This window comes from Gorilla gorilla, chromosome 9 (assembly GCF_029281585.2).
Source record: "Gorilla gorilla gorilla isolate KB3781 chromosome 9, NHGRI_mGorGor1-v2.1_pri, whole genome shotgun sequence".
Classification (NCBI taxonomy): Eukaryota; Metazoa; Chordata; class Mammalia; order Primates; family Hominidae; genus Gorilla; species Gorilla gorilla.
In genome coordinates this window covers 48,182,077-48,207,489 of record NC_073233.2, presented here as the reverse complement: position 1 = coordinate 48,207,489, position 25,413 = coordinate 48,182,077, and the positions used below count along the sequence as shown (strand labels likewise).

The following is a 25,413-nucleotide window of genomic DNA, read 5'->3' as shown; positions in this document are numbered from 1 at the left end:
GTTTTAAAGTTATTTTTGAAATGCTACATTCAGGGTTTGAAAAGAAAAATTAATTAATGTTTTTTAGGTCTGAAAAGAAAAAAATTGACATTTTTTAATTTCAACTGTCATAAAATTTTCCTAATTTCATATAAAAGTTTTACAATGCTAACTCTCAATTTCTATAACTGTTTCCTCAGAGACTGGCCCAATATGCTGACCACACTATGAGCAGCATGGTTCTTGTAATGAGTAGTTCAGTAGGATACATAAATAAGTACATTTACCACAGGATTGCATATGACATGGTACAATGCTCTGCACACCACAAATACTTAGTAACAACCTGTTAACTGCTCACTGATGATTTTGGTTCCTTTTCATCTGAGTGATATTAAAATATTTTTATATTCTATATTTCCTTTCTGTTTAGATTCATTTTGTTTGCTCCCTTTGGCCTTTTGTTTTAAAAATGCGTCTAAACACCCTCGCCGTTACTGAATACAGAAAGAAATATAAGGTGAAGGATTATCCGTCTTGTGTGAGATGATTACAGCAGAAAAGGACTATTATTTTAATAGGGTTTGACAGCTTCAGCAGAGAGTTGTCTGATGGCGACAAAGTTAGGAAGATATTTTTTTCCAGTCATGAATAGAGATAAATATACTTAAGTGATATGGGAGCAGGGATGTGATGATTTCAATGACTCTATCAGGGTCATTATGACTAATAAAAAATTAGTCATAAAAGAACATGTGTCATGTTTTCCAATATTAGAGAAGTAAACAATTAAAATATAAGTAGTGTGATATGAGTGAAAAATAAGAACCCAGTTTAATATAGACTGGCCAGAAGAGATTACAATGCCATATTTGATGGTATTACCTTTTTCATCGTAAGAGACCTGAGAGGGTGGGTAAAGAGATTGAATGTGTTTCACAATACAATATAGATGTTGTCTCTCAAACTCATGATCAGAATCAAAAGGAGGCAGTAAATAAGAGTATTGGTTGGAGATAATTCTGGAGAGGTTATCTTTATAAACTGTGAATTAGAAAAGGTAAAACATACCTGCTGATTTGAACATTTGCCTCCAAAACAAAACACCTTTCCTGCTCCATGTACCAGTGTACATTCTCTTCAGTGGAAATAAAGTCTGACATATTTGGCTTGAGTATTTAATTATTGTGATACTGGGTGTTCTTAACTGTGCCTCCCCACTGCAGTATTAATACAAGATGGGAATAAAGAAACTACTCTTTCCCTTCTTTTACAGAGACCTCTTGTCCAAAGGGGTCATTGGAACCTGCTGGAGATGGTTTTTTCACAATCCTCATTTCATTTTCTGTTAGTCTTTGAGAAAAGTGAATATATCGCAATTTAGAAAATTGAGTAACACATTCAGAAATGACAACTCTGTACTTGGTTATGCCAAGAGGATTCTCCAGATAATCTCCAAGATGTAAAGACTTAAGATGTCATCAAAAAACAAGGACTGGACCAGGAGCGGTGGCTCATGCTTGTGGCTCCCAGCACTTTGGGAGGCCAAGGCAGGCAGATCATGAGGTCAAAAGATGGAGACCATCCTGGCCAACATGGTGAAACCCTGTCTCTACTAAAAATACAAAAATTATCTGGGCATGGTGGCACATGCCTGTAGTCCCAGCTACTCGGGAGGCTGAGGCAAGAGAATTGCTTGAACTTGGGAGTTGGAGGTTGCAGTGAATGGAGATCACACCACTGCACTCTGGCCTGGGCAACAGAGTGAGACTCTGTCACAAACAAACAAAAAAACCACAAGGACTGGCTTTGAATATCCTGTTGTTTTGTTTCAAAATATGACATTTTCATTCATATTTCTTGGTTTTCTGTGGATCTTACATGATTTTCACAGGAATTTTCACTGTGAGAATTCCTTTTCAGACAACTAAATCTCTTTGTTATTGTTCATTGTTTACATGTTAAATAATATCAGTTTATTGTGGCTTATTTCCTGGATACACTTTCATTAGACAAATAATGAATGGGTTTTTAATTTCTCTTTGACATTCTTTCCTGTGGCCAGGTAAACGATGCTGGACCACCAAGACATGGACAGCCAGTTTGGGAGAATCTAATTTCTTCATTATTTTTTTCTTAATACTATTTATTTCATAGAATCTGATAACGGAATATACTTTTTGGCATGACCTATATACCATTTATAGGTTTGTACAAAAGAGCAGTTTTTGCCATTGAAAGTAATGGCATATTACTTTTGCCATTGAAAGCAATAGCAAAAACCGCAATTACTTTATCCTGGTGCGTCTTTATGCTGAATAAGTTTCATGGTTAAAAGTATTGAAGCTAATCAAATTCTGGTTCTACCCTTTACCAGCCATGAGAACTTAGGAATGCCTTTTTAGCTTTTCTGAACTTCAGTTTTCTCATCTTCAAGATAATTGTAATGACCAAATTTACATCACAGAGTTTTCCTGAGTGTTAAATGAAATATAACCTTTTAAATCCTTACCACAGAATCTGGAATATATAAACGACAAATAGTAGCAACTATTTGTGAGCCTTTATTTACATATTTACAAAATTTATATGAGGTAGATGACATTAACTCTCTTTTATCTATAAGGAAATAGGCTAAGAAAGGTTAAATAATTTTGACATGACACAGCATGTTAATCCAAACTATTAAACCAGTCAGAGGTATTGTCTTTCCTCTACATTATTCAGAAAATACCCTTTCCTATGCAATACTGTAGTTTGGTACCTCTAGCGTCCAGCAGTATCTTTGGGCCTGAATGCCACCTATTCCTCTCATACCTATTCTATTGTTTATTTCCTGAATGTAAGAGCTAATGTTTATTAATCCACTAGTTACAGACCTGTGGATTTATATACATAATTCTGATTTTAGCTATTTCATATCTAAAGTGTATTGAATAAAAATGTGAATTTCACTTCTACCGAGTGTATGCAATAATATTATCTTTTAAATTTTCAGCAAATTTTGAAGCCTGTGAACCATAGGGATATCTGACATGATGGAACTCTGAAAATAAACATACATGTTTTTCTTTTGCCCTCCACGGCTTCCACCACAGTTGGGGATTGCCATGATCCACAAATGGTGGCCAGATAGTGGTACAATGTGACTTTCTTGGAGTAATTATATCCCTAAATCCGGATCAAATAAGAGACTAAGGGGACCCAATAGTTCAGATCCACAGTCTTCCCATAATGATCTTCTAGAATTAGGCTGTTGTAGTAGATAGAAATGATTGACCATATAGCATCTGTAAAGCCAAATAGGACAAACTGACTAAAGCTAAAATGTCAAGAGAAGCTTCCAGTTTGGAAATCAAGGATTAGAACAAAGCCAAAAGGCATTGGAATTTTCAATAAACAGAAATAAGTCCTTAATCTACATGCAAGGGCATTTGTTCTATCAGGACCAGGGTAAGGCAATCCAGATAGTTCAAGACCAAAACACTGGAAAACAAATAATGTCTACTTCCTTCTGGGGAGGGTTTGTTTGGCAGCTGCTCACCCTTCTATGATTCCTCTTGGGTTTATATAGCTATGGGTTGCCTCTTAAAAGTATAAATGAGGTCTTTTGGTAGCTGTCAATCCAGAGTAATATAAAGTTCTATTTATGGTAGCACTAAAAGAGGAGCCAGTGACGATATATTTAACAAACTGTTAGATGTTGGAACCTGATAAATTATCTCCCCCCAAATCTACCTCAACACCAATTCACCAAGAGAACTTGGATTACTGTTATGAGTTCAGAGGCCCCTGTTGCTCTTCTCCATAGCAAGAGTATATGACTTTCTCAAACCTGACTTAACGATACCAATTTCAGGTAACTACTGGAAGTCAACATTGTTCCAAGCAGTAAATCTTAAAAATCAAGTGTACAGACTCTAGTCTATATTTTCTGAGTTCACTCCAGGCTCTGCAATTTACTAACCCTGGCCATCAGCAAATTATTCAATTATGTTAATCTCTATATATTTAAAATAGGAATTGTAAGACTACAAGCCTCAGATGACTGTTGTCAGAAGATAAAGTGAGATAAAGCACATTAAATGTTCCAAATGATGATTGTCATCATTAATAGTGTGAGAGAAAAATAAAGTATTCAAAACCGATGGATGCATCAGGAACTGGCATGAAACTAAGAGGCCAGGCAGTCCTCTGAAAATTATATGAGAGCAAAATTTTCTGATGTCAGAGTACGAGGCATTCTCACGTGAAATGGGTAAATAATGCAATGATAATTTCTTTAAACAATTTATCCTGAGAAAGACATTAAATTATAAAAAAGTATTCCTTTAAAAAATGTATCCAAAGTGAGAAATTGACAAGAATCAGAAGCAGAATGTCAAAAGAAGGGGAGCTACTCTCTGTTGCCCAACAATGAGCAAAGAACCAGTTTAAAACTTTTGCTAAACCATTGTAATGAATCCATCCCGTCATCTCTGAAAAATCAATTTTCTGAATCATCATGGAAATAAAATTATTTGGAGTTTAAGAAATAGTGTTTTGGTGAGAAGAAGTTTCACAGCTTTAGCAAGACTGGGTACTGAAGCTATAAAAGGTCTTTGTGAGAGAATGTTGCCTTGCTCAAACAATATTTCCAGCAGACTTCATTTGGGAAATTTAATCTACAGAAATAAGTACATCAGGTTTTATGTATAAAGAAATTCATTTCAGTATTTTTATGGCAACAAAAATAAATTGAGATTATGCAGAAAGAGTGGCAAAAGTATATATCATAATTTATTATATAAAATATTCAACTATTAAAAGGAATACATTAGATAAATATGCATTAATAAGGGAAGGAAGTAGAAAGAAAGAAGGAAGAGTGCGAAAAAGAAAAGAAGTGATATCCCTGAATTTCTAAACTTGACAAATCAAGAAGCCCATTTCAACAAATCGGGAAAACCATGATAGTTTTCCCCAGGGTTTATAAAAAATTTTCCAGGTTGTTGGTTTTCTAGAGTTTATAACATGATTTAAAGCTGCAGCACTCACACTGACTGTTGAATGAGAAGCACTATACTCACCTAGATATCTGTGAAACTTCTTAATTTATTCAATATCAGCCTATCTATTTACATTTGTGCATAGTTCCCAGCTGTGAATCTGTAGTCCTTGTACTCTCACAGAATTAAGTTCTCATTTGAGAATATGATTAAAAAAAAAAAGAACTTAGCACATATACACAAATACAACTGAGGGAATCTGTGTGAGAATGAGGCCAATAAAGTAGAACCAAGATAGGAGACAGAGCTCCGATGATATTGTTGGATAGGCCTGTGCTGAAATTCGGCTCAATTTTCAGATATTCAGATAAAATAAGCCAATACATTCTACTTTGAGCATGCTTAGGTTGGGTTTCTGAGACTGCAGGTAAATTCCTTCTTTATCTAGTAGGAAGAAGAGATGGGTAAAGGTATGATTAGGTGTTGATTTGGTGGCAGAAAGTTGGGATAATACCAATCTGTTGGCATCAGTTTTCTATATTAAAAGAAGTTAAGGTTATTCCTGAGAGAATAAAAAGATTATGGAGTTGGGTGTAACAAACAAGGAAAATTTGAAAGGGAGTGGGAGAGTGCTGAAGAAAGAAACACAATGTAATGTGCTAGTTAAATTAATTTCTTAAGATCTAATCTCAAACATACATTTCCTATTTTATTCAAAAACATACAAAAGCCTAGCAACCTAGCAACTATTTAAAAGAAAATTAGAAAATACCCAAAATCCTACTACCTTAGGACACTATTTTTTACTATCTAAATCTCTTCTCATGAGCAATATTATTCTGTGTGGCAAAGATTTTGCCATTTTGTGATCTTCCCTTTCTCGTTTAACCAGAACTCATACTGTACATGTAATTATTGTCTTAATAAGTAGATTGATTAACAGATAAAATGAAAATCCATTACTTCCTGGTTTTAATTACTACAAAAATACAAATAGTATTTCCTTGGTATATTATTATAATTTTAAGCACTCATGTATTTTATTTTTTAATCTATATAATCATGAACATCTTCATATACAGTGGTAAATATGGAATTTCACTGTTTTCCTTTCTTTCCCTTATAGTTACTCTGAAAATATATCTAATATATTTAATCACTTTTTTCCCTAGGCCACTTCTTCAAAAGATGCCACCAACAACTTCAATTCTGTTTCCTAGTTCTTATTTCCTGTATGAATCATTCTCATTTGTGTCACTGTACTGTAATGACAAAAAGACATTTGACAAGGAAAACATCAAGTACATTTTTCAGCCAGGTTCCAACAACTGTACTTACAAAACTACGTAACCTTAACATATATTTATATGTTAAGAAATTTGATATATTCTTATCAAATTTACATAGATTTGTCTTTCTAAAATTGTGTAAAAAAAGGGCTACCGGTAACCAATACAATACAAACAGGGAAGAAATTCCATGTTACATGTGGGCCCACTTATAAATACTGCTGCCAATCCTACTACATGCTAAAACATTTTATCTCTAAATATAATCTCCTTATTGATATCAACTTTTATGGGAAGAATGATAATATGCATTTTTACAGCCAACTGAAATTTCGAATGCACTTTTGTTTTAAAGAGGAAGTCTTGCTATGTTGCCTAGCCTGAACTTGAATTCCTTGGCTCTAGGGATCCCACCACCTCAGCCTCCTGAGTAGCTGGGTCTACAGACATGTACCACTGTGCCTAACTCCAATGCACTTTTAACTTCAATTTTCTGTGTTCTTCCTTACAATCATCCTGGGGAGCAGATATGACCATTAATCTGCTTCTTCAGATGTAAAACCTGAGGTTCAAGGAAATTCGTTGATATATCCAATATCACACAGCTAGAAGTAGCTGACTCAACATCTGCATTTTCTGTTATATAACACTGCTACGAGTTAGGGAGACAGATGTGAATTCAAATGTTTGCTTCAACATTTATTGCTTGTAATTCTAACCAAATTCACATATTTATGCTGGTCTCTGAAATTTTAGAGAACATTGTCTACATTGTGGATCTGGTAAAGATTTTATATCACTCCACTGAAATTTTTTAATGTAAAGTCATCAACTACCATTTTATTGACAATTTCAGTAGATGCTTTTTAACCTTCTGCTGTATTTGTCATTACTGTCTTTTTCTTACTGAAGTACTCCATTCTTTTGATTTTTGAGACATCACAGTATCATAATCACTTTTCCTCAGTCTTCTTAAATATTTTGTTTCCCCTCAAAGTTCCATTCTTCACTCTGTCCCTGAGAAATCTACACCTTCTCCCTTTGTAATCTCACCTTCTGCATGCCTTGTCATCCATGTGTTTCACTGTATTTGGCTAAATTGTTTCTCCCAAAAAGATATGTCTAAGTACTAACCTGAGCACTTGAGAATGTGACTTTATTTGTAATAGGGACAGGGGGCAGAGAAATTCAAGGCAGAAAAGGGCAGGTCCCTGGCAAAACCCCACCCTCAAGCCAAAAAGCCTGAAACTGTGGCTCAAAGTGAGAACTTCTATCCCTGTTTTCTGGCTCGAATGTTGCCTTTTCCTAAACCACCCATGGCCCCACCCTGCCCCATCCTGTGCCTATAAAAACCCAACTCAGCTGCTAGTTGGGACTATAGCTGGACATCAGAGAGAAGTGGCTTGACATCAGAAGGACAGCTTGACAGCGTAACTTTGGAGAAGAATCTAGCTGGAGATGGCCAGACTTCGGGGAAAGATCGTCTACCCACCCAGTCCCCTTTCCAGTTTCCCTTCCCACTGACAGCCACTTTCACCAGCAATAAAATCCCCCACATTTACCGTCCTTCAATTTATTCTTGCAGCCTTTTTTTCCCAGATGCCAGACAAGAGCTTGGGAGCCACAAATGTGGATATGAAAGGCCGTCGCACTGACTCTCTGCTCTTGCTGACTCAGGGCAACCACCTCATGCAGAAAGACAAAGGGCTCACTGAGCTGTTAATACTTAAGCTAAAAAGCACTGTAACACACCCTCTGTGGCTTCAGAACTCACAGGCACCCCCACCTGGATACTGCAGTGGGGCCTGCTTGGAGTTCATTCCTGCTGGCGGTAAATTGTCCGGCTGGTTCCTGCACCTGCTCACCTGTGTGCTCCCTCCTGCAAGGGGTAGAACACAATGGGTCCAAGTGAGTGGCGTTTGGTCCTGCCAGCACTGAAGGGGCTGGCCGGTTCCAGTGTTCATTCACTCCACTTCCCACACTTGTTCGCTTGCGCACTCCTTTCTGTGAGGAGTTGAGAGCAGTGGGCTGAGTAAATGAAGCACCCCTGTTGTGAGTCCTGCAAAGGGGTCAGGGAAATCCCACTTCATCTGGAAATAAAGTATTTGCAGATGTAATTAAGAACTTCAAAACAAAATCATCCTGGACTTAGGGTGGCCTCTAAATCTAATGACTTGTGTCTTTAAAAAGAAGAAGACACACAGATGTAGAGAAGAAGTCAATGGGGCAATGTGAAGATGGAGGTAAAGACTGGAGTGATGTGTCTACAAAACAAGGGATGTCAACGATTGGCAGTAGAGACTAGAAGCTAGAAGAATGATGTAAAACAGCCTCTCCTCAAGAACCTCCAGAAAGAGCCAACCCGATGACACCTTGATTTCAGACTCCTAGCTTCCAAAACTGTGAAAGAATACATTTCTGTTCTGTTAAGCCACTTAATATATGCTAATTTGTTACAGCAGCCCTAGAAACTAATACGTTCCCTAACCTTCCTTTTTAGCCCAATTTATTGGCTATATCAATGTTGTGTCCCCAGACAGATAAACCTTTTGTCCAAAGCTGAGATTTTCAAATGCTATCCCCAAACTTGCTCTGTTCACTATGTTAGACAAGGGCAAGACCATGTGTAGTCATAGCAATATCATCACTTAAGTAATGTCTTCTGTTCCTAGGGCTTCAGTCCAATGAGAAGTCTATGCAAATAACTATCAAATATATGTCTATAATCCTGATCTGTATTTCCAGCTCTGAATCAGTAAACTCTGCCACCTACTCAACAGTTCTTTCTCCTTGGTATTTGAAAAACTACTTGTACCTAATGTAACAAAAGAACAAATTGTGATGATTCCTCCACTCCAAGCATAATCCTCTTGGTTCTCCAAATCAGCTTCCTCAGTGTTTCCACCTTATATAAGCTTGAAAAAAACAGAAACCTAAGAGCCATCCTTTACACTTAATTCTCCCTAAGTCATTCCCAAATTATAGCCCACTTATGTTCAGTAACTCTTTAATGTACATCTCCAGTCCCTCTTATATTCAATAACTCTTTAATGTGTTAACTTCTATCTCTGCTACCATCTCTTTGTGACCCACTTCTGTCATATCTTCCACAGATTGTTGCAATAGCCTCTGGCCCAGTGAACTACAAATATTTTTGCTTTTTCCAATGGCAAATCCAAAGAAAAACTAGATTGGTCCTTTTGATCACAATAGTGATCACATTTTACCTCAACACATCTACTTCTACTCTTTGAAATACCTGAATGGATTCCTGTCAGTTTTTTTATCCAAAGCCTGAACAAGTCCTCAAGACTCTGTTGAGTCTGGCCCAATTCCTCAACCTCTAGTCAAAAAGCACTTTCCTGCTTTCCACCCACAATGAGATACCGCTGGCTTTAAAAATGCATCATGCTGAATTCTGAATCTTATCTGCCTGGGATGCTCTTTCTCTTGCTTCTTGATTGATAATGTCTACTATCTTTTACATCTTAGCCTAAAAGTTACTTTCTTAGAAGAGAGTTCCTTTTTTTTATTATTTATTTATTATTTTTTTTCTGAGACAGAGTCTCGCTCTGTTGCCCAGGCTGGAGTGCAGTGGCGTGATCTCCACTCACTGCAAGCTCCGCCTCCGGGGTTCAAGCCATTCTCCTGCCTCTGCCTCCCAAGTAGCTGGGACTACAGGCACTTGCCACCATGCCCGGCTAATTTTTTGTATTTTTAGTGGAGATGGAGTTTCACCATGTTAGCCCGGAGGGTCTCGATCTCCTGACCTTGTGATCCACCCACCTAGGCCTCCCAAAGTACTGGGATTACAGGCATGAGCCACCACACCCAGCCACTTAGAAGAGACTTTCTTATTACCCTAGACTAGGCGAGGCTCACCTATTCTATGTTCTTCTAGCATTATTTTTCTTTATTCTATGGAAGTCTTCATAGAATTCCACATTTATGTGCATGATTGTTGGATTAATATTGGTCTGATCTCATATTCAGGATATGAGAATATGCCTGTCTTCTTTATTGTATTTCTATTGTCTTTGTTAAGCATAAAGCTGGCAAGAGGAGAAGCTAAAATAATTGCTGAACAAATGCTGTTGAATAATGTGCAAAACACGCTTGATGTGGGTATGAAACCATGAACACATCAATCTCCATCTCTAAAATTATAGAGTTGTGATCTATAGAGATTATTGGAAATACCAATTTCCGTATCAGAGCTGGAAGTTGGGACTTTGATTCAAAATATGGCAGCATAGTACAAGGTAGCTGAATGAGGCACAAACTGGAGCTCCAGTTAACTGTCTATTATCCAGCCCCAAACTATGTCACTGCAATGGAGGGGTGCAGAAAAACTGAGCCCCTCCATGGGGACACTGCTAATTTATGGAAATGTTCAACATCCGGGACTGCTTGTATGTTTCTTCCAGAGAGATATTTATTACTACCAGTGAAGGGAAATACAATAAAAACAATTACTCAAAAACCAATTTCCCTGGTCAGTTCCGTTATACACTGCTGCTACCATCATGAATATTTGTGTTTTAAATAAGTGCTTTTTCATTCTTAACACCTTCTGCTGCTACTATGTGATTTCAAAGCTAAGAAAACAGGTTACCTGGCTGTATTGATGAAGAGGTCTAATATATCTTCTTAGGGGATTTTATTTCCAGTGTGTTAGAGTGTTACTTGTTTATGAAGAAAAATTTCCCATTTTTGTTGAGAGTACAATGTCTTTCAGAAGAAAAAAGAGGGCCCACTTTAATTTTAGGTCGCAAATGAAGTTGGACATTTGGGAGGAACAGGCCATGAAATGTACCTCTAGACAAATCTAGAGAAAGAACTTTATGATTAAATCAGGGCTAAAAATGAGAAAGCTAATTTCTCCATCTGATTTTTTTTCTAATTATCATGGTGAACAGGATTTAATTCCTGAGCTGGAGCTCCAGCTATGTTACTTTTCAGCTATCAAGTCTTGCCTACTTTAACTTTTGGGGTTTCTTCTTCCTCAGGTCTTACATGGTGACAATAATTCCATGCCTGGCTTTCTCTGAGGAGGGTTAGGCATCTCCTATTCAATAATAAATTTGAAAACATAGTATACATTATTAAACAATATACATGTCAGTAGTTAGATTTTATTACTATAATGAAATATAGACCAAACTCACCCTTTCACCTCTTTATCTGCCTAATTTCTATGCATACATTAGATCGCCCTTAAATATTCCTTCATCTAGGATTTTTTCCTTGCCTTTGACCCACCCTTAATCATGTCCATGGTGTCCTACTATTCTGAGAGAATCATAAGTCTCATGGTAATTGTGCGTTTAGCTCCCTGTCTTCTTCAATAGACAGAAAACATATTAAATACAAGGACCTTTCTTATCTTACAAACCACTCTACCATCAGTGTCTTACAGAACACCTAGTATATATTGAGTACTCAATAGACAGTTTTAGATATAGGCATGGTGAGAACAATGGAAAACATAAGTCTATAAAAGATGTTGTCTAAATAGAATATCATAAAATGGCATGGCCAGGAGTTATTTTATTTTTGGTGTTCAGTGAAAGAGATAATTTAAATTTGACAAATTATTAGCACAGATTAATAAGTCTCACCCCTAAATATCTATGCCTGTAGAGTTATTCACCTATTGCTCTCAAATCAGTTATTTTTCCTTATTAATATGAACTCATATGCTGTTTCTTTAAATGCAATCATTTTCACCAAAAAATTAAAGGAATAAGATTCGTAATAATCTTCAAATGGTGACAAGATTTGTAGTTATATTTAGCATTACCTTGGGGACCATATTTTGACAAGTCCTAAATGCCACTCTTTTCTCTCTGTGGCCTTGTAAACAGATCTATTGATATTGCCTCTTCATTTCAGTTGGTCACTCCTAGAATATGAATAGGCATGTTTTTTTCCACAAGACCTTTTTTTCCACAAGGACTAATTAGCTAATGTTTGTAGAGTGCCTCCAAGATAATAAGTACTATGGAGATGCTAAGTGCCATTATGATGAAGCTGTGCCTGTGGGATACTCTGAGATAGAAACTGCTTGAGAATGTGTTGCAGTGCAAAGCTGAGTGGAATGGAGCAGCAGTTCCCCCCTAGAATGCAACAGCTTGCACCAAAAAGAAAAAGCTTTCTGAAAATATAAGCCTGAGATAACTTTCTCAGAAGCAGGTGAAACTTTGAGAGTGGTCCTGGCTAAATTAAAAAGTTGCATATCACTCTAAGTCAGAAGCACATTTCCCTTCTACTGCTTGCTTCCCTAGGGAACTAGAAAAATATAAACACAGCTGCTATGGAACTTTGGGCTTTCTAAGGACAGGAGAATTTAATTTCCTTCTCTATATGAAGACTACGTGATAAGGAAGTGTCCCACTCTGATCTGAGCTTAATCCTTCTTCAGTGTAACCAGGATATGTGTACTAGAGCTGTGGCAAAAAACATGACAGCAGGCTTGAGCCCCTAACCTGCAACCTTTCCTCTTTCGGTCCTGACTTTCTGTATTTTGTCCTTTCTTCCAAAAGTACTACTGATTGTCTACTACTTTCAGATACTGTCCTAGGTAGAGACATGAAGGGAAATGGAATAAAGAAAGGAGCTCTTTTTTTCTTTGATATCAATGTACTCATCTGGATGTCCAGTTCTTTCCTTCTTCTTCAGGTCGAATCATGGATTCATGAAAACATAGCATATTTTGACCTAAAAGAGATTTTGAAGACCCTTATTTAACATATGATAAATCTGAGATGTGTATGTGTGTGTGTGTGTGTGTATTATCACCAGTACCAATACTACTACTAACACTAACGGTAATAGTATTGAAGATGATTATGATAACGATGATGATAAGGAGGATGATGAGGATGATGAAGATAATGTTACCAAACCCTATTTACCATGGGGCCTAGGTTTGGGGTAGGTATCCTTAAATCATATTTCTATATTGAGAAAGCTTCTCCTTCTCCTTCTAGAGAGAAATACAGCTCTTCTGAAGTACATTCCCTCAGATTATACCATCTAGTCATCCTTTTATATGGAGTCACATGCAGACCTCTCAAATGTTCTTTAACCATTCGAGGTTTTAGTACTGAGTCACTGTGTCCTTGATGATTTGAACATTTACAGATATGATTTACTCAGCAGTTTAGTATCTCAGTTCTTGATTGTCTCAACTCAAACTCTATTTTTCCTTACACTTCTTTAGCTATTGTTTCAATAAATGTACACTAGACTTTATTATGATCTGTAGCTGTACCACCTTTAAAATCTTAGTTTTAAATATCAAAATGGATGATAAAGATTCCAACTAATTTATTATGCCCCCCACACTCTGGCAATTAATCACTCTCATCTTTGGTCCAATTAATTGATCTTACTATTTATTTTATTTGCCATGAACTCCATCAGGTCTTCCACTTCTCATTCCCCAGTTTACCTTAATAATGAAAACCACTCCCTTATGCACAGTTTTAACTCCCATACTTTACCTCTTTCATCTGCCTTCTCCTTCCCCACTTTGATTGTATTTCTCTGTCAAAATCTAACTCTTCACCTATGCTTTTCCTGTTACTAAACATAATTGGAGGAAACAGATAGCCATGCTCTTTAGTTTTTGAATTTTTTACCACAAGCTGCAGATGAGAACTCATCTACTAGCCAATTCACCCTCTCACTTTCTACTGACTGTTGACTGATAGTCTTATGTCTTATTTTGCTGAAAAAATAGAAGCAATTATAAGTGAACTTATCTAATTTGCCCACCAACAAATCTATCAATAATCCTTCATCTGTACCAAAGCATTTATCTTCCTTCCTGTTACAATGAATGAACCCTACATTCCTAGGAATAATTCTTACATTTGCACACTGATTCTTACATTGTCATCAATGTAACAACATGGTTCTGAAATTTAATATCTTTGTTTGTCATCAGTTTATCTTCTTCTACTGAATTATGTCCATCAGAATGAAAATCTACTGTAATATGTTCCATCAAAAAAATAAGACAAAACAAAATGCCTACACCCATTGTTTCATGAAGCATCTGCAAATATCTGACGATTTCTCTGCTCCATGTTATAGCAAAACTTCTCAAAAGCAGAGACTGCACTAATTTTCTTCTTTTCATCTCACCTTTTCTCTTGAATCCACTCTCTTCAGGCTTTACTCCACACAACATCACTGAAATTACCCTTGTCACAAGAGACCACCATCTTGCCAAACTCAAATGCCAAATCTTAGTCCTTGTTGACTTCTCAACAGCATTTTACAAAATAAATGTCCTTCTTGAAACATTTCCTTCACTTGACTTCTGGAACGCAGAATTCTGGCTTTTTTTCTGCATCATGCACACCTCCTTCTCAGTATTTTTAGCTAGGCTCACTTCATTTTCCTTATTAATAAATGCTGGAGCAGTTCCAGGATCCAGTCTTGGAACTCATCTCTCCTTTATCCTCACTAGTCCCTGAGATGAACTTATCTAATTGTATGCTTTTAAATATCATCTACCTGCTGAACATATAGTTCTAGCTGTATACATCTCCCATGTTTCCAGCTTATATATACGCCTTCCCACTCACCAGCCCCTTGCAATTGTAATCTGCCTCTCAACTATATCGTTTCCAAGGCAGAGCTCTTCATTGTTCACTACAATTTTTTCTCACTCCCTGTCTTCCTTATTTTAGTGATAGGCATCACTGTGTACTCAACTACTTGACCCAAGAAACTTACTGCCATTTTTAACTTTTCTCATTTTCTTATTATACCCCTATTCCAGACAATCTGAAATGCCTGCCAGATTTCTCTTCAAAATATATCCTGAAGCATTTTCCACCATAATAAAAGCCACTTGTATCTATCACTAATACCCGTGTGAAGTCTTCTGAAGTGGCCTCACTGGCCTTCATGTTTGCCCACTTCACTCAATCATCCTCAAAGCAGCCAGCATGAATTTTGTAAAATTTATAATAGTTTATGCCACACTTCTCCTCAAAATCCTGCAATAGCCATTCATCCTGTTTAAAAGGTCTATATCATCTGGCTCCTATGTATGTCTCCAATGTCCTCTCTTACCCATTTAGACTTTTGGGCTTCTTCTTGATATTAAAATACACCACACTTATTATTGCATCAAAGGTTTTGCATTGTTGTTCCTCTTGCCTCAACATTCTTTACTAGACTGATCTTCATATATCCCTTTTCCTTATCCCTGACTGTTCTGTGACAACCCTATCTAAAATCAAATGTCTCTATTAGTCGTTGTACTAGCCTGTTCTCACACTGCTAATAAAGACATACCTGAGACTGGGTAATTTATAAAGGAAAGGGGTTTAATTGCCTCACAGTTCCACATGGCTGGGGTGGCCTCACAATCATGGTGGAAAGCGAATGAGAAGCAAAGTCATGTCTTACATGATGGCAGGCAAGAGGGTATGTCCGGGGGAGCTCCCCTTTATGAAACCATCAGATATCATGAGACTTATTCACGATCACAAGAACAGCATAGGAAAGACCCACCTCCATGATTCAATTACCTCCCACTGAGTCCCTCACATGACACATGAAAATTATGGGAGCTACAATTCGAGATGAGATTTGGTTGGGGACACAGACAAACCATATCAGTCATTTTCCATTGTCTCATGTGGCTGGATTTTTATTCATATTACTTACATGACTTTTCATTATATTATAGGCTTATTTGATATTATTCATTTCTTTACAACAAATAAGTTCCATAACATAAAGATTTATTCATATGTAATTTAATGTGCATTTCTGACACTGTTCTAGGTTGTTGTACATTAGTGTACATAATGTACATTACATCTTTGTACATGACTTCTACATACATAATGAACAACAATCTAGAACAGTGTCAGGAATGTGGTATGCTCTCAACAAATATTCATTGAATAAATTAATCAATGAATCTTAACATCTAGTTCATCTATTACATTAACTATTAACTATTAACATTAGTTCAACATATAATTAATCAATGAATCTTAACATTTAGTTCATCTATTATACTGATATGAGACTATCTTCTATGGGTATGCACAGAGTAAACTGAATTATCAGACTGTTTAGCTACTATTTCAATAAATGTACACTAGGCCTTATGATCCAAAGCTGTTCCACCTTTAAAATCTTCATTTCAAACATCAAAATGTACGATCAAAATTCCAACTAACTCAGTCTGAAACTGAATTATCAGACTATTTACTGTTCTTAGGTCCTTTCAATACCCAAAATTTTAAAAGCAGTTTTTCAATGTCTTACATTTTTAAATTGTGGGTTACAACCCATTCAAAGTGCCCTAAAATCAATTTGGTGGCTATGACCAGTATTTTTGAAAAATGAAAAAGAATAGAAAATACTATGGGATATTACATATATTGTAACGTTTCATGAAATGTTTCATAAAACATTGGTTTTAGTAGTATACAAGTTGAGAAAAATGATCAGAATCGAAATGAGTCACTAATCTTGACAAAGTCCTAAAAACTAGAGTCAGGAAAGGCCATGAGGAGAGAGTTTACATCCTTGAATGTCTGATAACAAAAAAACACTACAAAGACCATAACCTTGCATAAAGGCCGTCACAACCTTACACAAAAATACTTCTATAAGAACATCTGCCTAGAAATGGCCTGTCCAATTTCAGACTAGCACCATCCTTGTTATTAATTATCCCTGTGGCCAAGAATAATTATTTTAAAACGACTACATTATTCTCCTTATGTTTTTCCTTTAAAAACCTTTGCCTTTTCTGCCTCCCCGAATATATATAGTTTACCATGGCATGTGTAGTCCCTTTGCAATGCCGTATTTCCAAATAGACATTATTTTCTATTAGAGAGTGTTTCTGTTTGTTATTCAGGTTGATATATATGATGTCAGAAATAGGATCTTCAGTTCACTATCTGAAGGAATTAGCAATTCTCAGAACTGGTGTGTAGTACACACTTGAGCCCTCCACTTTCACAGCGTGCTTTTTTTTTTTGCCCTAGTGAGTCTTAACTCAGATCAATTCTCCCTCCTATTGGTAGAGATTTTTTGACTTTACTTGGTTTCTGGTTTGGAAAAGGCCATCTTAATAAAGGACTATATATACCTCCTGGGATGATAAAAGTCTTTTCATCTTTCCCGGTAGTAAGTCCTTTTTAGTATAAAGATAAGAAGTGTCTTTCTAGATTAAATATTCTTTTTTAATACTGAATTTACATTCTATCTGTGAGATATGTCTTCTCTGCTTTGCATGCCTAGTTCAATATTTTGTTTCATTTGCATGCCCAGGTTAAACTGTTTTGAACACATTCATCTTAGTTTATTTTTATTTGGGTTGACTGCATTCCCTTGCTTTTATCTAAAAATATTTCAAGAGCAAAAATAAACATTCTGGAAGGGAATTCAGAATGGCTGAAATAAAAGCCACTAGGGTAGTTGCTATCATCTAAAACACTGGTCTTAAATTCTGACATTTTCTGACAGGATTTATAGGATTTTCTTTGTTCCCAAGGGATTAATAAGAAATGAAATGAAATTCTTAAACTTAAGGCGTGCCAAATTTTCTTGAACTCCAGTCAGCTACATATTATGGCCTATACTTGTGCGTATTTTTAAACTGACAGACAAATTACATCAAGGATAATTCAGAACTGTTCATATTATCAATGACCATTCAGAGATGGTCATTATTTTAAAAACCTGCAGCTGTAGGGGGAACATATGGTGTCTTCTAATTTTTCTGTTTCTCTCTCTCTCTGTGTCTCTCTCTTTTTCTGTCTACTTTGAATCTGCTGACTTTTCTACTAGTGTTGAGAAAAAAACTCACTGTTTATGGAATTCCAGCCAAGATTAAAAAGGAAAAAAAGTCTTAAAAGTCCTTCAAATTAATGGCCTTAGAAATCACAACCTCTCTGTGGTAACCAACAGCCTAGACACCTTTTAGAAATATAAATTCATAGTTGTCTAACAATTGTATACAATGATGGAATTCTTAATTTAAAAATTAATAATCTAAAAAATACTAGATAATTGTTTATAAATGTTAGGCTCTCTGGTCAAAATCTTGAGCTTAGCACAATAATACATCTCTGTCTAGCAAAAAACTTTAACTTTTTCTGCCATAAAAAGCTAAAAGGAAAAGGCGAAAAAAAAAAAAAACTGCTAAAATTCTCACCTAGGTGCATTAGGTAATCAAGCAAACTAGACCAGCCGACAAAAGACAGATTTGTTATAAATGTAAGGCTTCTTAGAGATTTTGTTTTTCTTATACAATTCAGCCAGTCCTAGCTAAACATAAATTTTAAAAATTTAACCCTAAACTTATTTTCAATTGATTTACAAAAAAGGGTAAAAGAATTTTTTTTTACTTAAATAAATGAAACTACCATGGAAATACCTTTACCCAAAATTTTAGTCTACAGGCTTTATTAGATTACCTGTAAAGACAAATAAAGTTTAGCTATGTAAACAGGTCTCAATTTTGTCAGAAATATAATTTGGATCTAAGTGTCTGTTATAAACTAGTGAGTTTTTGTTTGTTTTGTTTTGTTTTACTGTCTTATGACTAAAATTCAAAAGTGAAAGCTATAAGGTCTTTATTTGTGTGTGTATGTATGTTTAGATGGGTTTACATATGTATATGTTCATGTATTATTTTATATGGTATGTCCACATGGTCAAAGCTGGTATAGTTGTTCAAAAATATTGTAAGGATAAAAGAATATTCGTATACAAGATAAAATATATAGTAATTAACCTAAATGCCTTTAGTTTGCATGACTCCAGTAAATTGTTAATAAATAAGCTGGTTTTAAAATTATTGGTAAAATTTTAAAAAAGGTCTTCAGAATTCTCAGCATGTATTTTTACCTGGATTTACTGTTCAGACAGCTTTATATGTGTCTCTGCTATATATTTAAGGTGTCAGGGTTTGAGACAAAGATTATAAAACTATACATCTAGCCTAAAATGGAATGATCTTTGTGTAATTTTTTGATAAGTAAGACCTATTTAACATTATTAGTTTAGTGAAAATAGCTGTATCTTCTGGGTTATCAAGTAAAAATTTTTACTTAGGTGAACAGCTAATATTCACAGGCTATAAAAATAGTTAACCAGGAAAGTAAAATGATTAACAGCTTTGTCTAATACTGTTAAAAGTAAATAAGTTAGGTAAATGTAAATGAGATAAACATTTATAAATAAACGTTTCATGTAATTTGAAATCTTCAAGTTACATTAAATAATAGATATTCATTAAATGCTGGATTATTTCCAAATAAGATTAAAACAAATTATGTTACAGGGAAGTATGCTTCTAAAATTATAAAATGCTTCTTGTCTATAAAATATTGACATGTTACAGACAATTCAATATTTCTTGCCTCCTAGGTCTTCACTAAATTTTAAAGTTACTAAGAGTTAAAAATTCTAATTTATATATATAATTTTTATATAACTATATATAAATATATAATTGTATAAAGTGTGTCAAAAAATGAGATATGTTTTTAATTTTTAAAAATTATGACTAAGATATAAAAATGTGATATTTATTGAAAAAAGTATAACTTTTTCTTATTCAGAAGTTATTTGAAGGTTGCTTTAAAATATAAATTTAGGAAGGAAATAGAAGCAACAGAGAAAGAAACCAAACAGTAGGAGAGAGAGATGTGGGGAAAGTTACAGATATGAAAATGTATTTTTGGTAAGAAAGGCTAAAATGAAGAGAAAAATTTTGTATAAAAAAGAATCCTGTATGGTAACTGTGTCTCCTAAAGTAAAATAACTGATTATTTAAGAAAGAGAAACTATAGGACAAAAGAGAAATCCAAGCATGCCATATATGGTCTGTGTAAGTCATAATAAGATTCATGAAAAAGAAACTTATGAAAGGAGTTATGTGTGTGATCAAGTTGGCTAGAATTAGAAGGTGATTATTTATAGTAGTCTTTCTAAAGATAGATTTTTTATATTAAAAATACATTAATACCAAACTAAAAAAAAATGGGTACCTAATGTTAGAACAAGGTTTCCTTAAAGTGTTGATTTACTTTTAGTTATATTGCACGAGGTATTAATTTTTAATTTGGAAATGTTTCTTTTTGAAATTTATCACGTGTATCTCAGAAATTCAACTTTTGTTCTACTTTACTGCGTGTAATTTGCAAATTATACATTATTGTCTTCTTTTTCTTCTCTTGAAATCATGTATCTTTTTGCTTGGTTGGGGTGCTAACTCTCTTCTTCAACCTTTTCATTAGCTCCTGTAACTATTTTTCTCTGGTTCCAACTTTTGTTGTGGTCAGATAATGAAATGCTTATCTTAAAGGCCTAGAAATGGAATGTTTTTCTCCAGTATAACTTGATTCTATATTCGTGGCTTTTCTTGATATGTCTGAATAGTTTCATGTAACCAGGAAATTTCCCATGCTGTTACTAAAGGTCATGTACTCCGTGCTCAATGTAATATTTCCCTTGTCTGTATTTCTCTATAACATGGTGTACAGTCACAATTCTGTACATATTTTTCTTGTATCTGATTAAATTCAAGTACCATTTTCATTAGGTTTGACTTCCAGGTAATTTAAGAAGGCATCTCATAAGAATAAGAAATCATGCTGCAGAAGGTTTTTCTTTACCTCTTTATCTTTTTGGTAACTGACCTAAAAAAAAAAATTTCATGTTTTATCAAGATAATTTTGTATATTGTCTTTATTAGGCTTTTTATTAGTTAGGAAAACTGAGCTTTTAAAGGTTTAATGTTTTTATATCCATATAACTTTTTGTTTTGCTTTTTGAAGTATTTTGACTATAACTCTGGTAAATAAATATTATTTTACACAACCTATAATTTTGGGGTTTTTTTTACATTTTTTTCCTTTTTGTTGTTGTTTTAATTTTGTTTTAATAGTTTGGGGGTATGAGTAGTATTTTGTTACATGGATGAATAATATAGTGGTGAGTTCTGAGATTCTAGTGTACCCATCACCAAACTAGTGTACATTGCACTTAATGGTTTGTTTTTTATATCTAGCCACCCTCCGGCCCTTCCTCTTCTGAGTGGCTAATGTCCATTATATCACTCGGTATGCCTTTGTGTACTCATAGCTTAGCCCCTACATATAAGTGTGAACATACAATGGTTTTCCACTCTAGTGTTACTTCACTTAGAATAATGACCTCCAGCTCTATCAAAAGGTGATTTTGTTTTGATCAAGTGTTTTGAATCTTTTGAAATCTTTGGCAGGTTTCTCTAGAATCAAAATCCTAACTTAAATCTTTTGGGGCTAAAATTAACTTTGGAATTTTCTGGTTAAGTGCCTCTAATGTGTCAAAGAGTGTTTCTCTTCTCTTGTAGTGATGCTAAATGATTCGACTTATTTGCTAAATTATGCAGGAGATATTGTCAAATAACAAGTGATACTATAAACTCTTTCAGTTACATTTATGGGTATATAGCTGTTAAATATGTTTTAAAAATTGTACAAATTCATAAGTCTACTATATTATCAATCATAATTTTAATTATGCTAAATCTTTTCTACAGTCCTGTTTGTATGGATATGTCATTAATGTTAATGTTCTAAAGATTATATAGAATTTATTAAATCTGATGGTCCTGATGTGACACTGTCAGTCATGAATCTGGTTACCTTAAAATACTACATGTAGTAAATTTAGTAAATTTCTTTGTCAATTGAAAACTTTCATCAGATTTTAACCATAAGCTATTTCAAGCTTTCACCATGCACAGTTATTGCTTTGAGTTATCTAAAAGCATTTCCAATCAGCTCTATTCCAAAATTGCTTTTTTCTAACTAGTACTCTTAAACACAGATTTCTGATAACTTTAAAATAAATGGACAAAATAAAAATTTTCAGAATTCTAATTGTAAAAACCAGATACATTCATATAACTGCTAACCAAGTTAAAGCAAAAATGAATTAATTACATGAAATGAAGTAGTTGACAAAGATAATGTCTTATGACTTTTAATTAAAACATTGCTAGTTATTTACTTAAATGTTTCCTTTTCACGATTTAAGAAAATTTTGCTTTATAAGCTATCTATAGTTTTAAACAATCTGGTAAAGTATACTTTTGTGAACAATAGTGGAGAAATTTGCTTTTCCTCCCTACTTGATTTATCCAAAATTTGGAAGCTGTTTGTGCATATTCTTATTTTTTATTTACATAAGTTTAATAAAAATCTACTCTGTCTTTGTAAGCAGAATACAAGTAGAAACATTGATTATATTAAATATTACCAAGGCTTTGACTAAAATGCCATCATTTAAAATGTGCATAGAATGTCCAGCTTTAGGAGTTTGCAGCCTTACAGTAAGTAAAAATTGTCACTTCCTGGTAGTCTCAAGAACCTTTAGATGCTAAGAAAAATCTAAGGTATGCCTTAGTTTGGGTTCTTGGGTTCCTAGCCTTAAAAGGTTTTTGTTTGTTTGTTTGTTTGTTTATTTATTTATTTATTTTGAGACAGAGTCTTGCTCTCTCACCAGGCTGGATTTCAGTGGCACGATCTCAGCTTACTGCAACCTCCGCCTCCTGGGTTCAATGGATTCTCCTGCCTCAGCCTCCGGAGTAGCTGGGACTATAGGCATGCAACCACACTCAGCTAATTTTTGTATTTTTAGTAGAGACAGATTTGCACCATGTTGGCCAGGATGGCCTCAATCTCTTGACCTCGTGATCTGCCCACCTCGGCCGCCCAAAGTGCTGGGATTACAGGTATGAGCCACCTTGCCGGGCTTCAAGAAGTTTTAAATCTGAGATTCCTATAAGATCAATGTGGAAAGAAAAAGTTATATTTCCAAAGAAAAACTGTAATACACCTGTGCATTGTTTTTTTGTTCTTATTCTCTGACTGAATCAATTTCTGAATTTTCCTAATTTTCTCCAATATTTGGCTACAACTCTGTAACTCAAACAAAAAAAAGCTACTCTGTTCCTATAAAAAGCAATATAGAGTTGAAACTAGATGAATTTCAAGAGACAAACCCTGTATCTGATGTATGGACCACATAAAATGTTCACTAAGCTGCCTGATGTCATGACCAGAAACACTCAAACTACAAACTAGGAGAAGTTAATGTTTTCACAGTGTAAAAAGCTTTTCTCAAGACACAGAAACAAGACTCCAGATCATAGTAAGAATCTTACCCCACTTGCTACCTTTTGTACTTGACAAGATAATGATTAATTGAAATTTCATAATCAATAGCTTCTGCTGGTAACTTAACAGAAGGTAACCTAATAAATCCTTCAGTACCCATTGGTTGAATTAAAAAAATATATATGTGCTATTGCTAGTACTACATGCCGATCTAGATAAATTTCTCTGGGAAAAGTTGACCCTCATATATACAAAATAAGCAAACAAGCTACATGCTTACAAAATCCTTCATCTAATTCCCTATGCTTATTTGATTCATGCAATTGGTGATCTTAAAGTCAAGGTTTATGGCTCAAAACCATTACCTAAACTGGAATTGTCACATTATTATTAATATTACTTTGTATTTTCCTTGTTTAAGCTTTATATCTGTTACTAATTAAATTTTTGCAGAAGTTCAACTTCTAACAAAATAATACTGACCCTACACTTTAAGCTGGTATCAAAAGACCATGGAACAGACAAAATTGAACTTACTAATGAACTCTGAGTGGACTTAGCATGAGAGCCCCTCCTTTTAAACCTCTGTTGTTGCTCAAATATGGCTAAAAGAATGTTGACACTGACTGCTACTTGCTCATCCTTCTCCCCAATGTGGAATGAGACCAGCAACTGGGACAGGTACATTCTGGTGTCAAGGGACAACAAGTCTTAACTATAGTGTAATTTATCAGTGATACTTTCAGAGAAAGATCTTGATCAAAAGGGGGAAATGTGAAAGTCATCAGAATCCAAATGGAGCCACTAATTTTAAGAAAAGTCTGACACATAGAGCTGGGGAAGGCTATAAAGAGAAGGTTCTCATGCTTGTACACTTTATAATGAAACCACAACCTTGCACAAAGTCTGTCACAACCTTATACAAAAAATATTTCTGCAAGGACATCCGCTCAGCAGCTGCATGGCCAAACTTGGACTGGTGTCACCTTTGTTTTAATCTTTGAAGCAGTGGAGAAGTTTTTCAAAATGATTAGGTAATTTTTCTCATTTTTTTCTGTAAAACCTTTTGTCTTCCTTTACTTCCCTGAATATGCATGTAGTTTACTACGGCATGTATATTTCTTTCGCAATGCTCTATTCCCAAATAGGCATCTTATTTTTAGACAGCCTCTCTTTGTCTGTTATTTTGATTGACAATGTATATGTGTGTGTTGAATAGTAAAGTAAAAATAAATATATATTTTTTAATTTGGAATTGCAGTTAAAAACTCTTAGGGTCACACTATAAAAATATTCCACTGCAACAGGAAATATAACTTTTTCCCTTGTCTATGGCAATGGTGAACCCAAGCCAGGAGGGAAACTCAGCCTTAATGAATACAACATGGTGGTAATAAAGAGAGATTCTGATGTTGAATTACTCTTTTAGTTGCTACCCTCTTTTGTTTTGTTTTGTTTTTTTCCAAAGGCAAAAAGACCTTCGACTAAGCTTGTCCTGAGATTCCTGTGTTGTCTTTTGTGCTTTTCCTACATCACCTTCTAAATCCATACTTTAATTTTAGAAGAAAATGAGAATCTCTCAGTGACTCTTCCCGTAGTTTGTCTGAGTTTTGGCAAACTGACAACTGGGAGTCTGCCTTTGTAACTTTCTGTCTTTCTGACGTGTTCACTGAGATCTCCAATAAAAGACACAACAACCCAGTCTTGCCATGGTCTCCATGATAGTGCTCGTCAATAGGAAACAAGATTGCTGTACCTCTTAGAAATGAAATTTCTTGTTGATACGTCTTTTCATTTCTCAGAAATTTGCCAAAATTAACTTTCTTCTCACATTTTCCAGACTCAGTCCTCTTGAGTGTTTTTTATGTCAGCTCTAAATTGAAAGGACAGAAATGGAAGATAGCAAAGTCCGTCTAAATGGTTTATATTCCTAAGACTCCAGAGAAGTTTTCCAAGATAAGTGACTGTATTTTCAAAACTGCTACAAAATTT

General features: G+C 34.9%; 1 long non-coding RNA gene across 1 annotated transcript in view; it reads left to right on the top strand.

Annotated features, from left to right (window-relative positions):
* The window catches only part of LOC129525459 (uncharacterized), a 68,550-nt gene extending 43,428 nt beyond the window's left edge, over positions 1–25,122 (top strand). The window contains exon 4 of the long non-coding RNA XR_010135383.1: positions 22,808–25,122. This is a non-coding gene — a long non-coding RNA (uncharacterized lncRNA). The remainder of the gene's footprint in view (positions 1–22,807) is intronic.
* Positions 25,123–25,413: the final 291 nt, after the last annotated feature.